The sequence below is a fragment of the Lactuca serriola genome, chromosome 4 (genome assembly GCF_051521515.1).
Source record: "Lactuca serriola cultivar US96UC23 chromosome 4, Lser_US96UC23_V15, whole genome shotgun sequence".
Classification (NCBI taxonomy): Eukaryota; Viridiplantae; Streptophyta; class Magnoliopsida; order Asterales; family Asteraceae; genus Lactuca; species Lactuca serriola.
In genome coordinates this window covers 318867176-318894439 of record NC_136411.1, presented here as the reverse complement: position 1 = coordinate 318894439, position 27264 = coordinate 318867176, and the positions used below count along the sequence as shown (strand labels likewise).

General features: G+C 34.8%; 1 long non-coding RNA gene and 1 pseudogene across 2 annotated transcripts; one reads left to right on the top strand and one right to left on the bottom strand.

The window, feature by feature from the left end:
* Positions 1-8955: 8955 nt before the first annotated feature.
* Positions 8956-13963, top strand: LOC145097345 (disease resistance protein RPV1-like; annotated as a pseudogene). The gene is made up of 6 exons (XR_013704322.1): positions 8956-9595; positions 9893-11006; positions 11101-11394; positions 11503-13147; positions 13432-13603; positions 13672-13963. The product of XR_013704322.1 is annotated as a disease resistance protein RPV1-like (transcript).
* Positions 13222-15068, bottom strand: LOC145097346 (uncharacterized). Its single transcript, XR_013704323.1, has 2 exons — positions 14626-15068; positions 13222-13741 (listed from the first exon to the last, which is right to left on the bottom strand). It is a non-coding gene; the product is annotated as an uncharacterized LOC145097346 (long non-coding RNA).
* Positions 15069-27264: the final 12196 nt, after the last annotated feature.

Below are 27264 nucleotides of genomic sequence, written 5' to 3'. Positions count from 1 at the left end.
ATTAGGGAAGTAATATGAGGCTTAAACTTACACTTTGGAGGGATACATGAGTTTACGGCCAAGCCTAGGGGGCTTATGGTCGTAAACTCCCAAGGAGTGGCCTTTAGGCCTTAAACTCCAAGGGAGTGAACTCATGGACTTCCCCGCAAACCCCTCTTGGCCTTATACCACTCCCGGGAACCCCTTCTAGGCCCTAAAACCCCGAAACGATGCTAGAATGCCCAAATACTTTAACGGAAAGCATAAAGAGTCTAATTTATTGTAAAATACATATTTCATATGAATCTAGGGTCCTAAAATGTGCACAAGTCATTATTTGGCACAAAACGAATAACCGACAATTTTACCCGATTTACCCGATTCACCCGATTTATGTGATTTCAGGTGGGTTCATACCCCTTCAATGAACCTTTCAAATGTTTTACATGTTTTAGGGGGGGGATACAAGTCAATTATACATGTTTATGGAAGTTTATACAAGTAAATTATTCATGTTACAGGAATTAATCACATGTGATTCACTATTCATAGTTCAAATCACATGTGATTTACCACTATGCCTTATAAAATGATTTTACATTTTCAAAACTATTTTGGATAAATGAACAAGTTTTTAAATGTTTCCTTCGGACAAGATTTTCATTAAATAAATTTTTTTATTAAATGTAACCACACTAATATATTTATATAAGTAAGACTTGAAGGACTTAGGACCGATAGCACGCCTTATTTCCTGTTCTTGTTTGATTGTGGACTTAGGGTAGTTGTTATCCGTCCGACTGTCGTTGATTTATTAGTTATATATCATGTATATTAGTATGGGATACGAATATTTCTCATTTCATTAAATGCCTAAATCACTAGTGACAAGAACCATACACACTAAGTTAACTATAATAGGTATAGTTAATGCTACTACTACTCGCTATAGCCACTACTCTATACCCTATAATACACACTATTACGAGGCTGTACACTGATAAAAGAACACACTATGAACTATACTAAAGACTACTACTCTAGAACATAGAGAAAACACTAAACAGGCGATAACACACTAACCCACTACGAGATACTCTATTCGCTACCCACTACGCCCGGAGTTTTCCGACAGGAAGACGACACTACATGTATAGATCTATACGGGGCAGACGCTATTACATCCCGACTGTTAAATTCAGTCCGCGCCGTACAGGCCCAGGGATGCCACTACTTCACTATATTGTGCATGACCGCGAAGGTCATGGGGTCCTCTATTATCCTCACTATCGATAAAATACAAGGAATACACTGTAACCACACTAAAATACTACACTAAATGCTAAACTACATCCCGAAGTAAGTAAGTATCTATCACTAAAGGAAGCTTGCACCTCTATCGATTACAGGCTTAACCTATCCTATCACATTACTATTTGGAGATTTTGCTAATATACCTTTACAATAAACTGTTTTCAAAGATGAAGAATGCATACTTTTTCACAGACTTTCGCTTACAACGTATTTTCTGGAAAATATAGGATTTTCTAGGCATTCTACTGCTTATGAATGTAAATTGCAATTTTTCGTACTAATGGTTCTAATGCTTTTTTTATACAAAAATTCACACTAAATTCTTATGAACTCCCCAGCTTTATGCTGATACTCGTTTTCAAAATAACTTGTATCCTCAGGTCAAAGATAGACAGGTATAGGTGCAACATTTTGGAGAAGGTGGAGCATACAAGATCCATCTCTTATTTTTGTGTTACTTTTGGTGTTCGTTGAACAATACAAAACACTCTTGTAATTAAATTCACTATGTAAATGCAATGGTTGTATGTTTCTTGTTTTTACTATTATACAATTGTGATGATACTGTACATGACGTCCTCCACCCCGAAACGTATTCCGCCGTTATCGGTTTTGGGGTGTGACACGTGTTCATCAGATGAAGATGAACTCGGCGAGTTGTTCATACAACTCGGCGAGTAGGATGAAGGTCTTGGACATCAGTTTAGAAGGAGAACTCGTCGAGTCAACGCCTAACTCGACGAGTAGAGTCGGGATTCAGGACAATTGATTGGATAGGGACTCGGTGGGTTGGAGAGCCAACTCGGCGAGTCGGGTCAACTGAAAGTTGACTCTGACTTTGGTTTATGACTTGGCCAGGGGTAAAATGGTCATTTTACCCAAAGGACAGTTAGCAGTGATTGATTGAGTGTTTTGTGGCGATTATAGCCGGAGGATTTCCGGAGCAGCAGCAGTAGTAGACAGTCCATTCCCACACCGATCAACAGCTATTTCGAGGTGAGTTTCCTTCCGGTAGGAACGAGTCTAAGGCACCAAGGCCGGCCCGTATAGACGAGATGTTAGTATTAGAGTGTGGGCTGAGCCCATATCTCTTGGTTGAGTTGATTATGATATATGCCAGTATGATAGAGTTTCCTATACTTGTTGTCTGCGTGATACTTGTATATTATGGGTTAGCGGTTGAGTGTGGGCAAGGCTCGTATCTCTCCGAGAGTGGAGTGTGGGCGAGGCCAGTATCTCCCAGATAGTGGAGTGTTGGCAAGGCCCATATCTCCCGACTAGCGAAGTGTGGGCAAGGCCCGTATCTTCATGAGTGTGGGCGAGGCCCGTATCTCCTAGTTGTATGTTGTATGCTTGCATGGTATGAGGTATTATGGGGGAGCTCACTAAGCTTCGTGCTTACAGTTTTCAGTTTTGGTTTCAGGTACCTCTTCAGCTAAGGGAAAGGATCCGGCGCGGTAGCGGCATATCACACACACTCTTGTTTCCGCACTATGGATTTTCTGGGATGTACTCTGAAATATTACTATGATATTACCGGTTTTCATACATGGAGTATTATTATGAATGTTTTTTTAATGATGTTTTTATATATTAACCTAAATTAAAAATGAAATTTTTAATCGGTATTTTTGGGACGTTACAAGAAAACTGTTCACTTGTCAAAAAAAATGTTGCCCAGACTTATCAGAATGAGTACTGAAGAATTAAAAATCTCACTTCCATGTGAACTAACATGAGAAGCAGTTCCAGATGAAGATCCCTTATTAAAATCAGACTTAGATTTGAAATCTTTGGGATACCCAATAAGTTTATAACACTTTTCAATTGTGTGTCCCTTTATACCACAATTTTTACAAATCAAATTCTAATTTCTACCTTTAAATTTTCTGTTATCATTAATTTTTCCAGCAAAAGCTGAAGAAGTACTACTTTTGTTGGACAGAACAGAAGTAGACCCATTCTTTTGATTAGACTTTTCTCTAGACACAACAGAAAAAGCAGTTTTAACATCAGGTAAAGGTTCCATTAGCAGAATGTGACTCTTAACCTGATTAAAGGACTCATATAAACCACTTAAAATTTGCATAGGCTTCATGAGCTTAGAATGGCTTTTAGACTGAACAGCAGCATCACAAACACATTCAATACACTTAGTTAGACTATCAAATTCCTTCTAAAGACCATCAAGTTTGTTAGAATAATCAGAAACAGACAAACCATTTTAAGAAAGAGAATTGATTTGTTGATGGACATTAAAAACAACAGACCCATCAGCCTTGTAATAAGTATCACATAGATCATTCCAAATATCCAGAGCAAACTCAGAGCATACATGCCCAATATAGATATTTTCAGACAAGGAGTTAAGAATCCAAGAACAAACAATAGCATTTACCCTATCCCATTTAAGAGATCTAACAGGATCCTTTTTTTCCTGAACTTCAGTACCTTCAATGAAACCTTTTTTATTTCTAGCTTTCAAAGCTAATCACAGAGCTTTTCCAAACTCTGAAATTCTCAGCTCCTAGTAGTTTAAAACTAATAATAGTACTACTAGCATAATCAGAAGGATGAAGATACAAAGGATCATCAAAATCAACTGTTTCAGATTTACCGGAAGTAGATCCTTCAGGTGTTTCACCAGTCATGACTATCAATAACCAGAGACAAGAAAAATCACGAATCCAAACCTAACCTTAGAAGTTTACAATCAGTTTCTGTAAATCAGTCTAGATTCATAATCATATAAGATCAAAGCAGGATGAGATACAGACGTAAAACAACTAAGATTAGCAGATAGATGATAGATCTAAAAAAACCACAAGAAACAAGAAGCAAAAGTGTGCGAGAACTTACAGTGATCCACAATAAAATTGCACAACAAACAGTAAGGTTGTTTCGATAGATCAAAAGATCTACCACTGACCACCACAGGGCATTCAAATGCCAGACACCAACTCTGTTAATGAAACCCTGTTTGCACAATCTTGACGTTGACCGTCAGGATAATGTATGTGTTGAGATTAATTCAAGTTAACCAACCTATACAAGATCTGAACGTTTACTCTCAAGATCGTGACAAGATAACACCAGAATTGATGGATGGAGAGACGACCGCTAGATCTGAATAAGATCTAGAATAATCTTTACGATCTTAAACGCAGACTAACAGACAAACCCTAAACAAAACTACACTCAAACGGAAGTAAATCAGAGCCAGATCGAGACACACCCTCAAATCTGAAACCCTAATAAGAAACCCTAACACGGAACAACAAAAAACGCTGAACCGGGCTCTGATACCATCTTACGAAAGTTAAAAATCATGAACACACAAGAAATCACAACATCAACGATTCTTATTCAAGTAAGAACCAGTTGGTTTTCAATTACTTACACAAGAAAGCTCACTACAATCACAATCACACTCACTCTCAGATATATGTTATAGTCTATACTCTAAACACAGAGAAACTCAAAACAGAACAAGAACACTCAATCGAACAGTGAGTGATTACAGACTCTATGAGAGATTACAGACTCTATCGAAGAACATACAAAGAAACACTAGAAAAGAGAGAGAACCCTAATAGAAGAAGATTGATCAATGAATAATGACCAAAAACACACATACGTATCTACTTATACACCGGGTCAACCCGACTACAACAATTATAACTAGCATGTTCTTGACATAATCCAACTTTACTCCTTAGCCCAAATCTTTCTTCAACTATGCAAAATAACCCCTCCTGCAAATATCTAACAATACAAATACACAACTATTCCAAATAAATAATAAACATAAATTAAGAACATAAAAGGATATAATACTGAATTATAAGTTTGAAGAATAAGATATCAATTATCTCAACAAAATTGCTATCCGTAGGAAACAAAGCCATGTTGATGTTGATGCACAATTTGCAAACAAAGTTTGGAATGAGATAGCTATCAGAGATATAGCTTTTGGTGAATAAGATTTATTTGATAGACTTCCAAAGGTTAGTTATTCCATAGATAATCAAGAGAGATTACTCCAAAGGCTCCTACTTTTAAACTTTTCTAGAAAAAGTCCATTATAAGTAGGGATGAGCAACGGAACCGGGTACCCGCTTTCGGAACCGAAACCGCCTCGTAACCGCTGGTTTTGTAACAAGAACTGCCTTAGGCGGTTCCAATTCCAGTTCCTAATCTTTTTGGAACCGCCTTAAGTGGTTACGGTTCCGGTTTTCATTTAATCGGAACCGTCGGGTACCCGCCGGAACCATTAATATATATATATATATATATATATATATATATATATATATATATATATATATATATATATATATGTGTGTGTGTATGTTAACTTTATTTCAATTTAGAGACAAGTAGTTCCTTTTCTATTTAATTGAATAATAGTCAATTACTTTGATTATATACTAAGTTTGAAAATTTGGTTTGTAGGTAAATAATTAGGAAAAAGCTATATGATTTGTTATGTGAACACATATAAAATATTAATGATATCCAAGTACTCTTTTATATGCAAACTAGGTGAATCCCCGCGCGTTGCTCGAGAATAAAATTATATAGTTAAAATAATAGATTTTACCAAATTATTATGTAATATTTCTACTTTGAAATAAAATGTTAGTAGTAAAGCAAACATATAGTTAACATGTTAGTTTTATTAAACATTATAGTTTTATTTTTAGGTCATTGTGATATATACAACTATTTGATAATTTTATAAACCGTTTAAAATTGTGTAAATTATATATCAAATGAATGATAATATAACGGGTAACAAAACGTATGAACCGCAACTTTTAGTAACATAAAAATAGAAAAAAAAATCTATTATAACATTTGTATTAAAAAGATATATACAACGAATAATAAAAAAATATGAAAAACAAACACTATAACTTTTAATAACATAAAAACACTAAAACATCTATTATAACATTTATTTTAACTCTTCATATTTAAATCACAAATCTCTTCAAATACACTAATGTTTTTAATGAGAAAAACTTTACAACCTTATAAAAGAAAGGAAAATAAAAAGTTATTAGTGATTACTAATTAATAATCATAAGTTAAAAACTTTTGAGTTGCAACTAATAAATATACATAAATTATAAAACTCTTGAGTTGTAGCGTGAGTTTCAAATGAATGCGGTACTTGAAAATGTATATTTATTATTATTATTATTATTATTATTATTATTATTATTATTATATTCGTCTAAATAATTGGTTTTGATGCATCATTTTAATCACTTTAATTATTAAAAATTAAGATATTTAATTATAAATTTATAACATAAATAGGTGCATATACATGTTAAACAAATCACACACACACACACACACACACACACATATATATATATATATATATATATATATATATATATTCGTAAATGTCATATCTAATTCTTGTCGTAGTAATATGGATAAATTACTTTCATATGAAGAACATATCATGATAAGTCTATCATAATTACATATCAAATGTTCAAAATTATGTTATCTTTTAAATATTGTCTTTTAAATATGTTGTGTAGAATAACCTAATAAAAAATAATAGAAAATAAACATAATCAAAATAGAAAAACTACAATTAAATAAATAAGAGCATTGGACGGTTGAATATAAAAATAAAGATGCTACATAAGCAAACATTTAAATCAAAAGAAAAAACTAACATTCGTCAACTCTGCTTAAAAAAAAAAACTATATCCATTTTATGAATCTTGTTTCTTCATTTAACACCATTCAACCATAGAAACTTGATGACAATTCTTCACTAACCTGCAATCAAAATATTTTTCTTGAAAAAAAAGAATCAGAAAGATATTCCAACTAAAACATTGATGTTTGGAGAGTCACATTCAAGATCGAGTAATACACACAAATGACATATAAAGATTAAATGAGAAACTGAATATAAAGAAAGAATAGAAAAACTTCATTTGTTTTGGTTGAAAGCAAAAATCATATTATAATTACCATCGATGCGACATAACCCATTTCTTCAAATCATCATATTTGGATCATGAATGCTTCAACTATATGAAAACTTTTGAATCACAATATCTTCAAATCCTTCTTACATGTAAGATTTTATATAACACAAAAGACACAAAAGATTGGGCTTCTTCTTATAGTAAACTTTTCACTAAATGCTAATTAAACATAATATAAGTTATAAAACTTTTGAGTGTTAAATCATAATTAAGAAAACTTTTGAGTTGCATTAGTTAAAAAATGGAGTTTCAAATGAATGTGGTTTGAGGAAGTTAAAAATGAGGGTTTCAAATGCATGAGATTCAAGAAAAAATGTTAGCTTCATAAGTATGTATGATGATTAGTCAACTTCATTTCTTTATATTGGTTGCTTGATATACAACAAGTTGATGTTTCTATCATCTATAAAGAGGATACATTTCCCACATCGTCTAGTGGTAAGCAAAGTAATGGATTCCTTATTCCATAAAAGAAGAGGAGTTCTATTTTTTTTTCTTAAGTTTAACAATTGGCCTACAATTAAATGGACTACTTCGAAAAGGGCTTGCTCAAGTTATAGAGGTTATTTTAAAACATGATTTTTAAGCAATTTCAACTAAATTTGCTTACCATTAAATTTAATGGTTCTCAGCTTGAACAGGTTGTGCGACTTGTAAGCAACGTAGAACTAGTTAAAAAGATTTTTGAAACCGGGTACCTGGTTCCCGGTACCGACGGTTCTTTGAGCGGTTCCAAAATTCAAAGAACTGGTGTAACCGGTTCCGGTTCCAACATTTCAAGAACCGTCGGTTCCGGTTCCATTCAATTAGGGCGGGTATAATTCAAAGAACCGGTGTAACCGGTTCCGGTTCCAACATTTCAAAACCGCCGGTTCCGGTGGGCGGGTATCCGCTTTTGCTCATCCCTAATTATAAGCATGTCTGCAACGCAATACAAGGATTTATTAATACAATTTTATGCGATGAATGGGAAGGCAGAAGAGGATGTGCGGAGTTCGGTTGGTATAAAGGAACTTGTTGCTATTAATCCTACCCTAAAATTTTCAAATTTCTTTATTAATCATGACTTTGAAGTTGTTAAATTTTATGGAGAGAGGTTTTTTCACATTTGTGGATTTTTCATTGTTGAATCCACATGATTCGATTGTCCTTATATATATTTTCAAAACACTTTTGACAGCTTATTAACTTAAAAAAGAAAATCAATAAGACAATAAACAATTTTCAAAAAAAAATCCCAAAGACCCTTTTAAAAATCAAAACCCTAACAAAACATGTTCAATCAAACGATCTTATATAAAATTGATAGTTAAGGACCGGAGCTCCAACTTTTTGACAAATATAAGTATCAATTACACTAATTATATTAATTACATTTAATTACTGGATGTGTTCATAAACACAATTAGAATAAAATAATAAGTAAAAGTAAGGAGCATATACTCAAATAATGCAACATCTTTTTCAAAAGGGAAATATATATATATATATATATATATATATATATATATATATATATATATATATATATATATATATATATATATATATATATATATATATATACGTATTAGAGATAATAAAAATTGTCTTTTCAAATAAAGCTAGTGTCTTTCTAGACCAAACAAGTGCCTTTTCTTTTCCACCCAATTCCAGCTTTTCCAAACATACACATTCCGCTCACATTCCCTTACAAGTTACAAGTGATTCATCGCATCCAAGTTTCTTTGCAGTCATATTTCATAAACTTCGCCAACAAAGATTTAATTTTTATTAGATCTTTCAATCATAACTTCAAATGGCGTCTTCTTCAACTTCATCCGCTAATAAGAGCTTTAAGTATGATGTATTTTTGAGTTTCAGTGTGAAGATACTCGTACGAGCTTCGTTGATCATCTTTATCATGCTCTTCAGAACAAAAGCATTCATACTTACAAGGACGACGAGAAAATCAAAAAAGGGAAAAACATCAGTGATGAGCTCATTGGATCCATTGAAGACTCCAAATTCTACGTTATTGTTTTCTCCAAGAGTTATGCCTCTTCATCGTGGTGCTTGGATGAACTTGTTAAGATAATGGAGTGTCAAAGGACTAACGATCATATCGCTTACCCTGTCTTCTACGACGTGGAACCTTCGGAAGTCCGCAAACAAAGCGGAGCAGTGGCAGAGGCCTTTGCAGGACATGAAAAGGAAGAGGCTGCTGGGAAATGGAGAGAGGCTCTGAAAGAAGCAGCGGATCTCTCTGGATGGGAGTTGAAGAACACTGCTGAAGGGTAATTCTTTCAATATCTCTGCAATATTCTTGAATTTTGAAAATTTACTGATCTAGTGTATAACCTGGATGTAAAGGGGTGGTATGTGGCATCTTGTCTAATTTTAACTGGAGTTTTTGGTCTTTCTGCAAAGAATAATGAAATATGATTGTGCATCTGTTTTATTTTTCATATGGGGTTGTATACTTGTTTATTATATATAGATCTGAAAGTAACTTGTCATGTGGGATTTTGAGTAGGCTAATTGATTTTTTTTTTTTTTTTTTTTTTTTTTTTTTTTTTTTTAAATAAAAGCAGGCATGAAGCTAAATTCATCCAAAAAATAGTTGAAGACCTTTCACTCGAGTTACATGCCATCAGTTTCAACATTGATGAAAAGTTAGTAGGAATGGAGTCCCGGGTCATGGATGTAGTATCATGTTTAGGAACCGGTTCTGATGACGTCCGGATGATTGGGATAAAGGGAATGGGAGGTGGTGGGAAGACAACTTTGGCCAGAGCTGTTTTTGATCGCATATCCTTTCAGTTTGAAGGTAAAAGCTTTGTGCACAATGTTAGGGAAGTTTCAAATGCTTCTTTGTCCGGTTTGAAGTCTTTGCAGAAACAAGTCCTTCGGGACATCTTAAATGATAAAGGCATCAGTGTAAGTAGTGTTTTTGATGGAAAAGAAATAATGAAAAAGATGATGCGTCATAGGAAGGTTCTTATTGTTCTAGATGATGTGAATCGTATAGACCAGCTTGAGGCGTTAGCTGGTGATATTAATTGGTTCAAGCTAGGAAGTAGAATTATAATCACAACAAGAGATGAGCAAGTGCTTTTAGCACACGGAGTAGAATTCGTTCGTGATGTCAGTCTATTATCGAACAAGGAAGCAATTTACCTTTTCAAGACGTATGCATTTGGCAGAGAGATTCCAATCCAACGATACAAAGAGTTATCAAAACAAGTTGTAAGCTATGCCGCTGGTCTTCCCTTGACGATTAAAGTTTTAGGTTCGCTTCTGTGTGGTAAAAATGAGCTTGAATGGGAAGATGCCCTAAAAAGATTAAAAACAATTCCACTAGCAGAAACTCTGAAAATATTGGAATTAAGCTACACCAGTCTAGAAGACGATTACAAGGAAATATTCCTAGATATTGCATGCTACCTGAAAGGTTGGGAGAAAAACAAAGCAATCAAAGTACTTGAAAGTTGTGGATTTCATGCTAGAATTGGTTTACGAGTTCTAGAGCAAAAATCTCTCATAACTTTTAATTGTGCTTCTTATGATTATGAGTGGGTCGGAATGCATGACCATCTTAAGGAAATGGCTATGAATATTATTCGTCGCTTGCACCCCGATGAGCCTCACAAGCATAGCCGATTGTGGAAAATCGATGAAATTGAAGATATATTGGCCAATGATTTGGTAAGGATCAAGTTTTACTTATATGTTGGGAAAAAATTAACACATCTATAGTTATTATGACACAAGTTTCATGGTGACTTCTTTTGGATTGCAGGGTACAAAAGCAACAAGATGTATACAATTCCACACTAAGAAATTCAATCCGCATATTCTTATAAAAGGTCTGAGAAATATGAAGAAACTTAGATTTTTTTCTGTTCGTGGAGATACTTCCAATGATTTTAAGTTTCGTATAGTCGGTCCACACTTCCCAAATGCTATACGATATCTGCATTGGACTGATTACCCTTTTAGGACTTTACCCAAAACATTTCAAGCAAATAATCTTGTTGCACTTGAGATGGATGGAAGCAAAATTGTACAGCTTTGGGAAGGGGGAGAAAGAAAGGTAAAATTATATATGGTTGATTGATGGTTTCCCATGATTCATTATAATGATATACATTCATAGTTTTGTTATTACATCAATATTCATTTTTCTTTTTGCTTATTTTAGGTTCTTTACAAGCTCAGATTCCTTGACCTCAGTTGTTCAAGTTTGAGGACCCTTGACCTTGGGCTGGCTCCAAACCTTGAAGAGTTGATTCTTGTTGGATGCAAGAATTTGGAAAAACTTCACTTTCCTGGAAGATGTCTAAATCTAAGATGCTTACTACTCACTAATTCAAAGTTGAGGACCCTTGACATTGGGCAGACTCCGAATCTCGAGAAGTTAGATCTTCAAAATTCATATTGTTTGGAAGAACTTCTCATGGGCAATGAATGTCAAAAGCTCGCCGAACTCAAAATTAGTGATTCAAATTTGAGGACCCTTGACCTTGGGATGACTCCAAATCTCAAGAAGTTAGTTCTCACAGAGTGTCGTAAATTGGTAAAACTTCGCATTTCCATTGGATGTCTAAAAAAGCTTGTCCATGTAAACTTAAGTGATTGTGTGAGGTTTAGATCTTTTTTCTTTGCATCAAAAGATTATACATATTCTAGTGTGGACGAATCACTTGCGGTTGCTCCTTTAGCTGAGTTAAGTCTAACTGTGAAATCCCTAGAAAGTTGCCCGCTTCACCCTAAAAGTAACTTGCCAAAGTTTCGGTTTAAATATTTTTATACAGAAGATCGACCCTCATTGACTAGAAATCTTGAGATGCTTTTATCTGTAGGTATGTGTGCTTGCACAAACCTTGAGACGTTTTCACAAAGTATTTGTGGTTTACAACGTTTAAGAAAGCTTAGATTCAAAGGTAGTTTTCTAGAGGTGACCAAGGACCTTGACCAGTTGAAATCTCTCGAGGAGCTAATATTGTTTTCTACAAAGATAAACCATCTTCCAGATAGCATTTGTAAGTTGAAACATCTGAAATCTCTTGAACTTGATGATATACGACTACTTGAGAGGTTACCTGAGGATCTTGGCCAAATAGAATGTCTAGAGAGGCTCAGTTTGTTGTCTATAGATATTAAACACCTCCCTGATAGCATTTGTATGTTGAAACATCTTAAATCCCTCAGACTTATATTCTGTAGTCTTCTTGAGAAGTTACCCGAGGATCTTGGCCAATTACAATGTTTAGAGGAGCTAATCCTAACTAACTGCAAGTTTTTACAAGATATCCCGAATAGCATTTGCATGTTGAAACGCCTGAAAAATCTTCAACTTCATGAATGTTCGCTGCTTGAGAAGTTACCAGAGGATCTCGGTCAATTAGAATGTTTAGAGAACTTAAGCCTATGGAAGAATGAGTTTTTACAAGATCTCCCGAACAGCATCTGTGAGATGAAATGTCTAAAATATCTTAATCTCTACAAATGTATTCGAGTTGAGAAATTGCCTGAGGAACTTGGATGTTTGGAATGTTTAAAAGAGTTACATATAAATGGTACAAGCATAAGTCATCTTCCCCAGAGCATTCTTTCGTTGAATGGTCTGGGTATTATTGGGCCAATACAGCTTCTTAAGTCGTGTGGGTTTGCACCCATGATGCAGATACCCACAGATACCTACAGATATAAAATACATTATTGGGTACGGGTACCCATAATTCAGGCACACACAACAGGAGTCTCCTCTACCATACTCCACGGATGATTTTGAGAAGTTTTGTGGCCCGGAAAAGACAACTCAAAAGCAAGCATTATTGTAAAAGGTACTTTCTGCGTTTTTTTTATTCATCATGTTACATTGATTTCAATTTTGAAATTATTATATAATGATAATTCATTTTTCAGCCAAAATCAATAATTATAACTAAAAAGATACAAGTAATAATGTACTGTACATAGAGACAATGTTTGTGTTACATGTAGATCTTTTGATGTCTTTATCTATGTGGAGGATGGAAATATCAAGCTACTTTTATTTTGTGCTCTGATATTGCTGTTTTGTACTTGTCAAAAAAGTGATTTTGATCATATAACTGATTTCTATCAGGCAGCTGCATCTGGTCTGTTCTTCTTCAACAAGCGTGGGAACTGGGATGAATATTTATTAATTGAGATTAATTTGGTATCTATGTAAGGGAATGTATTTATTATCTTAAGCCATGTTTGTTCTCAGCAACCTCTACTAATAATTTGGTCTTTTGATAGGTCTTCCTCTTGAGGTATAACTAAACTTTATCTCATCATTCCCATGGACTTCTGTTAATTCTTGATGTCATAATTCTTTCAGGATCTTGAGCTTCTACAATTTCAACCAACGAATATGTATTTATGGAGCTGAGTGCCTCATGACTGAAGTTCTGTGTATTTTTCCTCATTTTAGTCACAGATAATTTGAAAAGACTCTTTATAACTTGGTTCATCCTAATCTCATTCTCTTCTCTTGATTTTTTCCCATAAAAAAACAAATTAATAAGTTTTGGGAGTAGAGAAATATTGAGAAATGGATGAAAAACACACTCTAGTAAAATTCTCTGTATCTTGTCTCTTTTATAACATATGGCATATGTATGTATGGTGGTAGATGCATATACTTTCATTTTTTCCTATTACAACATTGAACTACAAAATATATACCCAATTATAGCAATGGCATTAAAATAAAAAGTAATTTCACTTTTCTATCTAGGTAGATTTATCAGAGGATAATGATTTATTTAGAAAAACTTAAACCTTAAAAGTACAATGCTTTATTTGGGTAGATCTTTCAAAGTATTATGTAGACTTTGAAAGCATACTGTTCTATTGAAGAAAAATTAAAACTAAATGCTATAGTTGGGTAGATTTTCAAAGTATAACGTTCTAATAAGTAAAAATTATAAGTACAATGCTACAATTGGATAAATTATCTAAGTATAATGCTTTAATAAGGAAAAAAAATTGAAAGTAAAATGCTATAATTGGATAGATTTTTCAAATTTAGGGGAATGAGATCAATAGTAAAATATTCTTAAAAACTGAATAAAAGATAACATCCGACAAGAAAAGAACTTGGATTTTTAGTGAAATTCCAAAAACAAAGACCATGAATTAACACACTCCGAGTACTGAACAAGAAAACAAGCAATTTTTTTTTTCAAATTCGTCATTTAATTTCACTATATTGACCCATTAACACTAATAATTGAATCTGAAATCTACAAATCAATTATTCATATAGGATTCAAGAAATTAATCTATTGACCTCATTAAGAAGAATTGATCATCGTCTCCAGCCACACCCAGGATGCTGAGGGGCGGAGTACGGTGGGAAGGGGTATCTTTTTTCAATTTGGTACCAGAAATTCAAGATCAATCCATGTTTTCGTAATTAGGGCTTCCTTCTCTGCTATTTTCTTTGAAGCTAAACATCACAAAACGCTAATCGTAGCAAACCCTAGAGGCATCGATGATGAAATGGGGAGTTACTCGGAGGGGGAAATCAGAAAGGGGAGGAAATATTGAGAGGCATCGATGATGGAAGCAGGAGTTACCAGGAGATGGTGGGAATGAGGAACTCCGCCTCCGATCTGGTCCCACAACACCATCTCTTATCCTCGTATCTCTAATCACAAGTCCCACACCATTAGGCTGCTACAGGATGGTCACACCCAACCCACCGGAAAAGTGCTGCTATATGTGCGTCACGTCAGCTTCACACCCAACCGATCACCAACCCATTAAAGATCGGAAATGATTATCACTCCACAATATTCTTTTTTTTTTTTTTTTTTTTTTTTTTTTTTTTTTTTTTTTTTAGCATTAAATTAATTAAAAAGCATAATTTATAACATAAATATATTTAAAAAACATAGAATAATAAAATCATATTTCAATAATATATATATATATATATATATATATATATATATATATATATATATATATATATATATATATATATATATATGGGTTTACTTTAATTTAATGATAAGTATAAGGGTATAATAAGATATAAAAAAATATTTTCAGGGACCATATATGTAACTTCAATACAGGAAACATTGAATGAAAGGGACGTTGTTGATGCTCTTTATTTCCTATTTCTTCACCCGTCTTGCCAACCACACCACATCCAACCCACTCACATTGGGGGCGGTGTTCACGCGTCTCCAAGATGTACACCTCAGCATTCCACGCGTGGAATAAACACCACTCCGGATAGCCTTATCGTTTATCCACTTCACACACCACCATCTCGGATCTGTTTGAACACAGAGGTAATGGTAAGGAGCAGCGACTGTGTTGTGTCGCTTGAAAGGAAGGTGTGGGGGAGAGAAAATATAACAGTTTAAGGTTAGGTATTAAAAAAATATAAAATAAAATAAACGTTAATGAATTATATATTTTTAATCCAAAACTTGGTTTTTTATACAAACTCCAACCACAAAACACTAAAAATGCAATAAAATTGTAACTTTGTAACATTAAAATTAGTTTTTATTCCAACCATACATTAAAAATAATATATAGAATAAAATAATAATTATAATGGTGCTAAAAATAATATATAATAAAATAATGGAGTTATATTGAAAAGTACATTTGGTGTTCGGAGATAGACACGCCAAATTTGGAGGCCACCATGAGTCTTCACAAAAATGGTGATGATTTTGAAGGTCCGTTGGAGTGGTTTTTAGAGACTTTGCACCATTATAATGGTTGGTTGGAGTTGCTCTTAGTCTACATCATGCCATTTGCAATTTGGCACCGTTTGCCCGATAGTATAACTATTATTATTCTAATAAATGAATATGCTTATTTTCCTATTAGTAAATGTCATAATTTTAGAACTCCTCATTAATATTATATGTCATCTATCATACCACTTGTGAACCTATTAACTATCCATTTTAAATTTTAAATTTCTCACTCTAATTTCATTAAATTAATCATTGTTTCTCCATTTTAATTTTTAGTTTTTAAAATTTTTCATTTTAATTATATTAAATTAATAACATTATATTAAAAAATAAAATTAATATAGATGATAAAGTGATATAAATTCATATATTTATTTAAATAAACGATTATAATTTTATGTAACTAAAAATCATATCTCTTAAGAAATAATTTATTTAAAATAACTAATTAATAATTTTTATTTTTTAATATGATAGTTTAATTAACTTTATAACCGACATTCTTACGGGATATAAACTAATTGTGAATATACAAGAGGCTAATCCATTACATATGCATTAGTGACTTCTATATTCATTGGGAAATTTTAAAAATAAATAAATAACTAAAATTAACAAAACCCAGATGCAGAAAAAATAAATAAATAACTAAAATTTACACCAACCAACACATTGTTGGGCTAGATAATGGCCGAAAATATGCCAATTTCGTAGTCCATAAAGCAATTTTCTCATTAAAATAGAAATAGTTTAAGAAAAACTTCACGAATGGTCTTAATGTGTAACATTCGTTTTTTTGAAATGGTCAACTAAAGACTTAAGGATTATGAGAAAAGGTTTTTGGGAAAAACCTAATGTCGCAGCGCATGAGTGAAAGTACCGTGGCGCGGCCATATCTTCTAAGTGGCGGCGTGGTTAAGTAGACTACTCATCGCGGTGGCGGCATGGTTCAAAACCCTAGATTTCGGGCATTGGGTCTTACTTAATGGCTCTGACTTTTAGGGTTACATGTGTCACACCCCGCTAAAGCGGAAACACGGGACACGACAAATACATAGGGTCTCATAGTAAAAATTAAAAGACAACATCAACCATAGTATTTAAAAGCATTACAAATTTACAATGAGTTTGAACAAATAAAAAAAATTACAACGTATTTGAAAAACAACCCATACGAATACTCCTACACATGATGTGTCTCTAAGTGTCAATTACTAGATGAATCCCTGAAAAAGCATGTAAAACGGGCATCGACTAAATAAATGTACATTGCTAAAATGAGTAAATAAGTTTGTTGTCATCATGAGAAATAAATTACATTGCCAAAATGAGATGCAATGTTCATATTCTCATGGGAAATAAAGTTTGATGCTAAAACGAGATACAAGGTTTGTATGTGCATAATGATTATACCATGAGTTCACAAACTAAGTCTAATGACCGAGGGGTTCCCTATTAAAATCCACGTATGTCGCTCACATAGATAGAAATGGTAAAATGCACTTCGCGAAATGAGCAAGTGAGGAGTTGTCTACCTCCTAATAGTCCATAATGACCATGGGCTCAAAAGAGTTAAGGAGTTGTGTGAAATGGTTCCAGGGACTTTACCGCGATACAGGCCTCATGAATTAACAATTGCAACACATACACAAAAAAAATCATATTTTATACAATTTAAAATAAATACAATGAACTTAATTGAATAATTGACATGTTTTTCCACCCAAAAACATTTAAAAATTTTAAATAGTGTTCATGAATACGCATAATGCTTTGAGATGATGCAAACGGTGCCTTGAACTACACTCCACTCATACCACTACCGACTCATACAACGATGTTACATACTAATGAGTCTCTAATCGAAATTTAATACTAGTATATTTACTACTATATTAGAATTATGCTAATATTGTATCAAAATTTTGATATTAATAATTTACAAACATTTTTCTGTGAAATACGAATCGATTTGTTATATAAGAAATCCAAGTGGAATTTCCCATTATTGAAATATTAAAATTTAACATTTTTGGAGGTGTTCCAATGATTAAATACTCAAAAACTAAACCAATTTAATTCTAAAAATTTCTAAACTTTAGATTTAAGTTCTTACTGTAATTTAGAACCTCCTTGTAATTTTTCATGATTTTTAAATATGTTTAACTATTTTTGTACCATTTAATTCCTCGAAAACATCATAAAATCGTGAAAAATACTAAACGGTTTAGGTAAATTACTAATATTTTTGTACAACTGTTATACAATGTATATAAGATGGGAAAAATATCAAAATTCATTTTTAAATAGTGGAAAACCATTTTTGGATTTATGGATGTTTAATCTTGGGAAATTAGAAATAAATAGCAAACAATTGAAATAAATCCTCAAACTTTTTGTACAATTGTTATTTAATGTATAAAAACTGAGAAAAATACCTAAATTGGTTTTTAAATAGTTTAATATGATTTTATGATTTTTTTGTGTATTTATTCTTGCAAAAAGTAGAGTTAAATGTTATATAGTTTAGAAAATTGCCTAAACATTTTATTTGTGGTTAACTGTAGTACAGGATACCCTGGTAAATGTAGCACTCAGTTCTTTGTGATTTTCAGTCTAGACCCTTGGGGGTGGAAGATTTGGTGCATTTGGTCCGTGTGGGGCAAAAGTGTTAATTTTGGGAAAGTCGGAGTATGCTAGGCATACTCTTGAAGGTGGATAACAGAGCTTTTCCACATATGTTGGGCATATGTGGAGTACGCTTAACGTACGTGAGCTGCTTAGAAACCCTATTTTTCGAGGTTGTACCCTATATAAGCCATACGATAGCCTTTTTTCCTTGTTTAACCAGCCTCCTCACCTTTGAAAACCCTAATTCGTTCCTTAGCCATTGTGTGGTGCTTTTGAGCTCTTAAGAGGCTTTTGTGGGGGATTTTGTGCATCTAGAGGGGGAAGAAGAAGCTTGAAGACTCATTCTTTGGACAAGAGCCTTGAGATCCGACTTTAGCAGCTTCATTTCGTGGCTTGTGAGGTATAAAGTTCAAAGTTTGTCATCTCATTTCATAGATCGATTCTTTGGCTTCTTTTTGGTCTTTTGGGTCCCTTTGGGTGGTGGTTGTGAGCTAATGTCGTTTTTGGAGCTTATTCTTGTAGATCTGGACATGTTATGGATTTTTTAAGCATAAAGGTGCAAACTTTATGGTGGTTTTGGTCTCATGCATGTGTTAAGTCATTTATTAAGCTCTTTTGAGATCTAGAGCCCCATTAAGCCATGCATGCACATAAATTTGGCAAATTTATGTCATTAACCACCTTAAGGAAGTCAAATATGAGCTTGGGTCGTAGTCCTAATCGATTAGGAGCTACATTGGAAAGTTGGCCGAAGTTGGTGAGTACGTGGGGGGTACAAGCTTGTATGTTGCGTGTACAAGCCCTTTTAGCAGTACATTGAGCGTACAATGCGTACTCAGCAGGTTGGGTTTCATTGCTGCTAGGTTTTAGGTAAAACAAATAAACTAGTAAAACAATTCCTAAGTTCACATTCAACCTACTTTGGATCTATGTTTTAACTATTGAACATATAACTTTGAGTTGCAAAATAAGAACCCTAAGGGAAGAATCTATTTTCGAAAATTAGCTAGGAAGGGTTCTAGAATTACAAACCTTTCAATTGTTAAAGTAAACAGTTGATAATCCTTAGATCTTTATCTTATTGGAAGCCTAGCACCATAATTGTCGTGCCTCTAACGGAATCACACCCAAGAGCTAGGAGGCTCCTTAAACAGTCAAAGTAACTTAGCCCCAAAGCTAGGGTTTAAAGGATAACCCCAGAATTCCCCTACTTAGGGCCTAAGCAAATCCAAATCCTTATCCAATGCCCTTGGACGAATTCATTAGGGTTTCCCCTATGAATTTCATCCACCTACTCTAAGGAGGTTCTAGAACATTCCTTCCAACTATTTAATAATTGTAAACTATTCTCTGTACTTTACAATTGATACAATTAACCCCAAAATTAATTCCAATTAATCTCTCGCTAACTATTAATTAAATATTATGATGTCTAGTTAATATATTTTTTTCATAACATATTAATAAATCATTTATATTAATTTACTAATCTTACAATAAATTAATTTTTCTCCTTTCAAAATTTCCTTGTCCAATTGCTAGGTTTGATGGTAACCCAAAAGGACTGTGTTGCTATCAATTTAAGTACATACCAATAGTTATGGGCTTAGACACCTAATCCAACAGTCTCCCACTTAGATAAGTCAGTAACTATAATTGCTAGTATGGCCTCTAAATTGACTAGCAAATTGTAGCTTCCAAAAGTTGTTGCCGAACTCTGAACCAGTTAGTTATGTGTACTAAGATAAGTGATCATATTACCCTTCGTTCTGCAAGATATCCCTGGACATAGGACATGGAATGCAATCAATCTATTTGTAAAAAATCTATGTTTCCCGATTTCTAATTTGTGATGATATAGAACTTCTAATTGAGCACATCAATTTATCCCTGGCTAGGCCCAACACAGAAGTCAACACCAAATCATCGAGGGGCCCATATATATCGCTTTTCCTGTCGGGAAAAAGGAACGAATAAACTTTGACTCATATACTTGTATCTTTTACTCATCAAACCATACATAACAATACATTTTATAACACTAAGTTACTGATGCGTTTCCGTATCACCAATGCATAACCGACTTGTAAATTACAGACTCATATTTTTCCGTTTCAATATTATAAGATATTATCGTCTTAGTATTACTCGTGATGAATTCCATGAAGTAATAATCTGAGCGAGGGTTTATCCAATACTCAAATCTCCATTTCTAAGTACTCATGGATATTGCAACAATTCTATTGCTATGTCTAACTCCCTTAGACAATCTGCAATCCAATTCATGACAGTCTTAATTCACCACTTACTTCCAAAAGTACGAGCGACTATGGAGTTTGAATAATCATATTATTCGGGAAGTAAAACATGAAAAATATGAAACACAATAATAAACGATTGACAAAAGGTAGTAAACAAACTCATAAATAATACTTTATCAATTAATCACCAAAAGTCAAGTACATTTACTTTGTTACAAGTTTCAGAATAAACTAATCTAACTGCTAAAACTAATATCATCTCTCAGTCCAATGCTCCGAGCATGCTGAATATGCTTAAGCCTACTTAGACCCTTTGTGAGGGGATTTGATGGGTTATCCTCAGATGATACCCTCTTTACAACAAGATGGCCTTCTTCGTGTAGCCCCCGGTTCCTCGTACGTTAGTTAAATATATAAATTTTGCACATTTGTTCTGGGACTCGACGTGTTGGAGACCCCAACTCATCGAGTAGCAGTTAAAATTTGGATGCGGGAAGAAGAACCTACTCGACGAGTCAGATGCCCTGACTCGACGAGTAGGCTTGTCTGGATGAAACACTAATTTAAGGGTTTTCACCCTATTTAAACACCTTAACTCTCCAGTTGTGGCCTCCCTCATCGCCTCCCTGTGTCCAGAAACCCTAAATCGAAACCCTAACCTTGTTTGAGTGTTCTTGAGCCATTTTTGTATGTATGTGGTGGTTGTGAAGCTTGAGAAGGAAGATGGAGCTTGGGAGTTCAAGTGGAAGCTAGTAGATCCAGAGGCTGTGTCCCATTTCCAGCTCATTTGGTAAAAAGCTTCAACCTTGACCATTTATCTCTTAGATCTCTAGTTAGGGTTCATTTCTTCATTTTCTAAACTTTTATAGAGCCACATTCAAGATTGTGTGGTTCTAAGAGGGTATGACTTCAGATCTGGAACCATTGAGGGTTCTTATGGCATAAAGGTGCCAACTTTATTGCCATAAGCACCCCATGCATCTTGTAGACTCCATTTTAGGGCCATTTGGGCCAAATACCTCATGCATGGACATCAAGTTTGGGACTTCACGTGTATTATGGACCCATGAGGTCAGATCTATGTTTTGGATGCATTAAAACCAACTGAAATCGAGTGTATGGTTTTGGACATAGAGGGACTCGGCGAGTCACTCATGTGACTCGGTGAGTCAGGACGCATTTCCCATCAAATCCTTCTGATAATGGACCATGTGTTAAGTTAGAAGAACACTCAGTCGGTTGGGATCAGTAAGGACCTGGGAATCATGGGACTCAGCGAGTGTATGAACTAACTTGGTGAGTCAAGGAAGAACTCAACGAGTCCAGCACTAAGAGCTTCACTTTGCATGAAGATGAACTCGACAAGTTCATGAGGAAATCGACGAGTCAAGGACTAAACGTCCCGACTAGCATGAAGATGGGCTCGGCGAGTCAAAGGATGAACTCACCAAGTCACTTACAAAGGGTCCCGACTCTGTATCAGGTAACTCAACGAGTTGGTGGACCAACTCGGCGAGTTGACCGAAAGTTGACTTTGACCGGGGTGTTTACTTTAACTTTGACTTTAACCTAAGTTGACCATGAAATGGTAACTAAGGAAGATGATTATGTGTTGGATTTGAGAGGAGTTGATCCCTGCAGCGAGGACAGTTCAGATACTTCACGACATTGAGGTAAGTTACCTTCCCATAGAAGTGGGTCGAAGGCACCAATGCGGGCCCACTAGTAGTTGATTATCGTTGAGATGATTGTCTTTGTGATAATTGTCTTGTTTGCTACTACCTGATATGTTTACGTGCTAGCATGATACGATATATGTGATAGTGGTAGTAAGAGGGGAATAGTCCCGAGTTTGGTTGTTAGGACCGAAGGGTAGGTCAGGCACCCTATATATGTCTGACAATATGTTTATGCTATGTTCTGTATCATAGTGGTAGAGGGAGAAATAGTCCCCGGAGCCGGTTGGAATAAACCGGAGGGTAGGTCAGCACCCCAGAACTGCTTGACATGGGTAGGTTAGCACCCCAGAATCGCCTAGCAGGGCAGGTCAGCACCCCAGAATCGCCTAGCAGGGCAGGTCAGCACCCCAAAATTGTTTGACATGGGTAGGTCGGGCACCTTAGAATTGCCCGACATTATGTTGTCGTATGGTATGTGGTATGATGGGGGAACCCACTAAGCTTTGTGCTTACGGTTTTTAGTTTTGGTTTCAGGTACCTCTTCGTCGAAGGGGAAGGAGCCGACATGGTAGCAATGCATCGCACACACACAATTCCGCATTTTGAGATCCATGGCATTGTACTCTGACGTTATTACTATTGATGATATGATTTTTGAAACTTGTGATTGTTGTTTTATGGACTGATATGATATCGATGATGTTTTAAGTAAACTGTTTTATGAGTAACATATTTAAAAACAAAATTTTTTGTCTTGAATTTTGGGATGTTACAAGTTGGTATCAGAGCCTTGGTTTGAGGGATTCGGACACACCTTCGGGGGTGTCTGGACTCAAATCGAGGGTTTGAAAGATTTTCCACATGAAAATGGTTTTTCTAAAGTTAAAGTAAAAAGTTTTGAGAAAGAACAAGGTGTGTGATGCGTGCGACCGGCTGAGCTCAAGTAATTTTTCCCCAAGATACCCATACATTTTATGTTATGATATGATTATGAGAACTGCATGCTAGATTATGGCTAAGGGTCTAGGAAGGATGCCTTTTATGCATATTGTATGTGTATGCTAGAATAGGGATAAGGATATAGGAAGATGCCCGATATGCCTGTTGTATGTGCTTATTGAGCTGCATGATAGTACTGATTAGACAATGATATGATAGCCTGAATAGGGTATGATTGGTTTCGATTACTCAATGCCCGGATGCTGCTTGCTTTGTGCTATTAGGGGTCCTAGTTATGTTTAATTAACCGGTAAACGAATACGCTAAGTTACATATTACAAGGACTGAATAATTTCCGAAGGTTAGGTTTATCCCTACTTCGCAGCTCTCGTTTGAGTCTAATCGTTGTAGGGAGAGACCTCTCATTCGAAGAATTATCTAGTATTAGTAATATGTGTTGGTATTCGCGAGCTGGTTAGGGAGATATGGCTGGGACTTCTTATGCAACTGATGGCGGAGAGTGGGTTTGAGAGTTACACTAGGGAGTTGTCCTTATATGTTTGGAAGCTGGCATCACTATAACCGTTTACTCTCTAAATATCACGGCCACCAAGGACAAGAACCTCGTCATCTGTCCTTCGCAAACACTTGAGTATATTCGTAATCGCTATCTAATAAGCTCCACCCCGATTTCCTTGATAGTGGCTAACCATGCTCAAAGAAAAAGACACATCAACATGAGTACATGTCATAACGTACATGATTGATCCGACAACGGAAGCATAAGGTACACGACTCATGTTAACTATTTTCTCATCTGTACTCAAGCATTGAGTCTTACTCAATTTGGTATTGCTCTGGATAGGTAGCTCTCCTTTCTTGGAATATTCCATACTAAACCTCTTTAGTACCTTGTCCAAGTATGTGCTCTGACTAAGTCCACTTAGTCTGTTCTTTATATCCCTCAATATTCTAATCCCACGAATATAGGAGGCTTCTCCAAGGTCTTTCATGGCGAAACACTTTCCAAGCCAAGACTTAACATCTTTCAAGGTTGGAACGTCATTACCAGTGACTAATATGTCATCGACATATAACACCAGAAAAGTTACTATACTCCCATTAGCCTTGATATACATACAAGACTCATCTTCACTCCTTGAGAAACCAAACTCTTTGATTTTCTCATGGATGCAAAGATTCCAGCTGCGAGATGCTTGTTTCAATCCATAAATGGATTTCTCACGCTTGCACACTCTATTGGGAAACTTTGAATCAACAAAATCCTCTGGCTGACTCATGTAAACATCCTCAGCCAACTTCCTGTTAAGGAAAGAAGTCTTGACATCCATCTGCTAGATTTCATAGTGATGAAAGGAAGCAATGGCGAGTAATATCCTAATAGATTTAATCTTAGCTACTGGTGAGAATGTCTCATCATAGTCAACCCCTGGAGTTTGACTGGAACCTTTTGTAACCAGTTGAGCCTTGAATGTGTGTACTTCCATCCATGTCGGTCTTCTTCTTGAAGATCCATTTGCACCCAACTGTATTTTGACCTGGCACATTATCAACCAAATTCCTAACTTGGTTGTCATACATGGACTTTATCTCGCTGTCCCTTGCCTCTTTCCACTTGGAATCCTATGGGCTTGCCATTGCTTCCCTGTAATTAGCTGGTTCATCCAGATTTACTAGTGTCCTATCATTGATAAATGTGTCACCGTCCGAAGTAATATGGAAACCATATAACTTAGATGGCACACTAACTCTAGTGGATCTTTGAAGACGTAGTGAGTTATCAATTGCTTCAACAAGAATTGTTTCCTCTGGTTGAGTGCTAGTATGATCTGAGGTTCCTTCATTGGTTGACTCTTGAATTTCTTCAAGGTTAATGGTAATCCCACTATCCTCTTTGAACATGAGCTCCCATACTAGAAAGTCTCCTATTCATGCTATAAAGTCCACGTTTTCACTAGGTCTGTAGAACAAATATCCAAAAGACTATTTTAGGTAACCAATGAAAACACATTTCTCATGTTTAGTTGCTAGCTTGTCATGAGTCCCTCGTCTTACGAAAGCTTCACAACCCCAAACTTTAATATGTGCTAACGAGAGAAATTTCCTTGTCCACATCTTGTGAGGTGTTTTGGCAACTTTCTTGGTAGGGACAAGATTGAGGATTTGGGCGGATGTCTCTAAGGAGTACCCCCAGAAATGAATAGGAAGTGAAGCATGACTCATCATAGAGCTGTTGGATTAGGTGTCTAAGCCCATAACTAAAATTGGTATGTGCTTGAATTGATAGCAACACAGTCCTTTTGGGTTTCCCTCAAAGCTAGCAACTAGACAAGGAAATTATGAATGGAGAGAGATTAATTTATTATAAGATAAGTAAATTATGATTTATTAATATGTTAAAAGATTAATATATTAATTATAAATCATAATATTTAATTAATAGTTAACCAGAAATTAATTGGAATTAATTTTAGGGTTAACTGTATTAATTATAAAGTGTAAGGACTGATTTGCAATTATCCAATAGTTGAGTGGAAGGTTCCAAAACCCCCTTGGAGGGTGGCGGACAAAATTCTAAAGGGAAACCCTAATGATTTCGTCCAAGGGTCTTGGATAAGGCCTTTAGATAAGCTTAGACCCCAAGCAAAGGAACATTAGGGTTTTCCCTAAACCCTAGCTACCTCATCTATATAAGGAGGCCTCTGGCTCCTAAAAGGCTAAAATTGGCCACTCCTTTTTTTAAGAAACCCTAGGCCGAAAATTGCATACCCTAGCCTCTCTCCTCATAAGTTTCCTTCTTGTTAGTTCTTGGGTGTGATTCTATTAGAGGCATTACATTTGTGGTGCTAAGCTTCCAAGAAGATCAAGATCAAAAGGATTACCAATTGTTTACTATAACAATTGAAAGTTATGTAACTCTAAAACCCCAATTTGTTATCTTCGAAAATAGCTTCTCCCCTTAGGGTTCTTGTTTTGCAATTCAAAGTTGTATGTTCAATAGTTAAAACATAGATCTAAAGTAGGTTGCTTGTGAGCTTAGGAATTGTTTTTCTAGTTTATTTGGTTTGCATAAAACCCATCAGTGGTATCAGAGCCATTGGTTTTGTTTTAAATTGAATTGCTACAATAGTTGAATTTCAAAATTAGGGTTTATGGCTATTAAACCCTAAAAGACCATGTTTTTGTTTTAGGGTTTTGGCTTGAAGGGTTTTTTCGAAAACCCTAGCCTCCACAAACCCTAGCAAAAACATGGGTTAAGGTTTTGGAAACCCCTTGCCATCTCCCTTGATTTTTGAAAACGCCTTAAGTTTCTAGGGTTTCTGGTTTGGATAATTGTTTCTTAATTGGATTAATTGGATAATTATCCTATACCCTAAATTTTCGAAATCTAGAGGGTTTAGGATTAGGATTAAATTAATTGTTTAATTTAATTAAATAACCCTTACAAGATTTAATAAATTGATTAAAAGTTAATTAATAGATAATTATTAAATCTAGTTTTTGGTTTATCTTGAATATAAAATTAAAAGTTTAATTTTTGAAAAATTCATATAAACCCTAAAGTCTTAAAAAGTTTAAAACACACCTTATATATATTATAATTAAAAGTTAAATATCATATATGTATATGAATTGGTCAGTCGAATCGCTAGTATGCCTCATTCACGAA